This window comes from Cicer arietinum, chromosome 4 (genome assembly GCF_000331145.2).
Source record: "Cicer arietinum cultivar CDC Frontier isolate Library 1 chromosome 4, Cicar.CDCFrontier_v2.0, whole genome shotgun sequence".
Lineage (NCBI taxonomy): Eukaryota > Viridiplantae > Streptophyta > Magnoliopsida > Fabales > Fabaceae > Cicer > Cicer arietinum.
In genome coordinates this window covers 15,700,707-15,703,720 of record NC_021163.2, presented here as the reverse complement: position 1 = coordinate 15,703,720, position 3,014 = coordinate 15,700,707, and positions in this window count along the sequence as shown.

Below are 3,014 nucleotides of genomic sequence, written 5' to 3'. Positions count from 1 at the left end.
AAAAATGACTAAATAATTGACAAAAATAAAGTTAAGTGACTAAAATATAATCTAAAAATTTAAGGAATTAAAGGAAAATTTCAAAATAGATTAAGAGGTTAAAGATCCGTTTGAATGTATTCTACTTTATAGTTTTTGAAAACTATTTTGTAATTAAAACAATTTTTAATAATTGTTTTTAAGGAAAAAAGTAAAATAAAAGTTGTTTGGAATTTCTATTTTTGAAAATAATTTTAGAGATGAAATAAGTTGTTTGGTAAATTTGTTTTCATAATATGTTTTGAAATCTAAAAAATAGAAAATGTGTTTGATACATAAAATAAACATAATTGCATGTCAATAGTTAAAAAAAATTCCCCAAGCTAACTTAATGAAAATTATATATTTTTGTAAATGAAAGTCCTTATATATTGAAAATATAAAATATTTATGTCTTATGTTTAATTAAGAATGGATGAAGGACAATTAAGAATATTAATTATTGTTTTTTACTAACAATTTAGTATTTCTTTTTAAGTATGAACAACTAAGTTTAAATGGTATCATCAGTTTTCTCATAATTTTGATAACAATAATACATTATTTTATGCTACTAGTCAATATGATATTTTATATTATATTTAAGATATATAATATTAATTAACAAATACTATTCAGATGAGATAACACAAATCTCTTTTAATTTAACTAAAATCATGAATTCAAACTTGAATTTGAATATACATAATCATTAAAACTCTTTGGGAAAATATGCCACTTATTTAGACATACTCTCTTTATACAAAAATAAAAGAATATAATATTAATTATAATTACAATTTTAGTGAGAACGTATTAGTGTCACTCACATTAAATATTAAGTAAAATATATTATTAAATTAAATGTGATTGAATAAAGTAACAGTTATATTTATTTAATTTAATTGTAAATTAAATAAAAATTTTCAAAAAAGAATTAAAGTAAAAAAGTTCTATTAAATAAAAAGTACAATGTTCTATTTTATTTTTTGTTTGATCACACAATATTTTTAGCACTTTTCTATTGGAATGTCTATGTTTTTAGCAATCTTTCTATTGGTATTTATATATTTAACTAATTATAATATTAAACATTCATTTATTTCCTTAATTTATCACTACATAAGAGTCAAAACGATAATAAAGATGAATCATTTCATGTATAATTTGCATATAAGAGAGTAAAATGTGATTTTACCTTATTTAAACAGAGATAAAAACACATGATTTTTTTTATTAATGTTAAATCACACTTTAATTTTTCACAAATAACAGCATGTTTTTCATGTGTTTTCTATTTCATTCTTGTTAAAAAATAAAAAAAATAAAAATAAAAAACTAAAAATAACAAAAGATGTAAAAGGCGTTCTGATTTTTAGTTTTAAAAAATTGTAAAATTGAGAATAATTTTAAGAAGCAGTTTTTAAAAATACGGCTCTCAAACAAGTTTTTTTGTTTGCTCTTAATTTATTTATAAATAGATAAAATTTATGGTTCTGAAATCAGAACGTGTCCTCATATAGGACCATCTTTTTATCATAGTGGTGAATTCATGAGTAGAGAAGAAAAGGGTGTGTATCTCACTTGTTAGTTGGGAAGCAAATAAAGTGGTATTGTAGTGCAATCGTTAAGTGGGAAGCAAGATTAAGTGGGGAAATACACTTCAGATTGATTGCACTATTTTCACTATCCCCATTTTATAATGTACAAGTGTTTTGATAGATACCGTAGTTTTTTTTAAGGGCTCTCTCCATTTTTCGATGATGTATATTTAATATTATGTGAGTAAAAATGGAGAGACATATTAACAATTATCTACTTATAATGCCACAAACCACACAAGAGATCGAGGCATAAAAAAACAAGAGAAAATTCTATTAAAGGGTTATAATTTTTCATCCTAAAATAAAATCTTGTGTAAAATCTACTAGGAGATACCCCATAATTTCCATAAATTTCAATCTAGTCTTTTATGCTTTTCAAAAATTAAATATCTTTCAAATTTTATGACATTTCTATTTGTTATCGAGAAATATTCAAAAAAAAAAAAGGAATATTAAAAATATCCTGCACCAAAAACATAATTCAACAGTTTCAAAAACTAAAATTATAGAAAATTACATATTCAACAGTTTCAAATTTTCTGACATTTCTATATTTTATTTTTTTAAATGTTAAAGATTTAAAGTTACATTTTTAAAAAAAAAAATTGATCAGCTCATAACATACTTATGTTCATATTTTTTCAAAATACGAAAAATCCTCTACTAATTTTTTTTCCCACCAAACATTATTAACGGACCGGTAAATCCCGTGAACACATTAACATGACATGGGTTCGATTGGAGTGTTATATTAAGTGTGTGTGCGTGCGTTTTCTATGTTTTTTGTTTCTTGCTCGTGACTAACCAATTATGACAACTAACACGGCAACAACAATGGTAATAATAAAGCCAAAATATACACACAATTACCCAAAAAATTAGAGTGCAAAGTTACAAGTTACATGATTACATAGTAGAATTAATATTCCAACTATATTGTCATCTTAAAACTATCAATTATCGCTCGTAGAACCCTAATTAATTTATTAAATAAAAAATAATAATTCATTTAAACAATGAATATTAATAATGCTAGCATAATTACTATTGCAAGGATTACACTCTTTTTAATAAAAAAGATTAATTAATATAAAGTAGTATCAGTACTCAATAACTTAGCCACTGCATTCTGCTAAGTTTCATCAATATTACACACAATTGTAAATGAGTCTTGTTCAATACTTAATAACTTAGCCACTACATTCAGTTTTATATCGATATCCTTCAATATTTTTTGGAAATATCTTCAATTTAGTTGATGATGAATGATGAATACAGTTTTTCAACTGATGAAATACACCAAGGAAAAAAAAAGGTGTCATGTGCACCAAAAATGGTTGGACAATTTTCGAAGATGCAAAATGGCCAATAGGTAGATGAATCTGGGCCTTT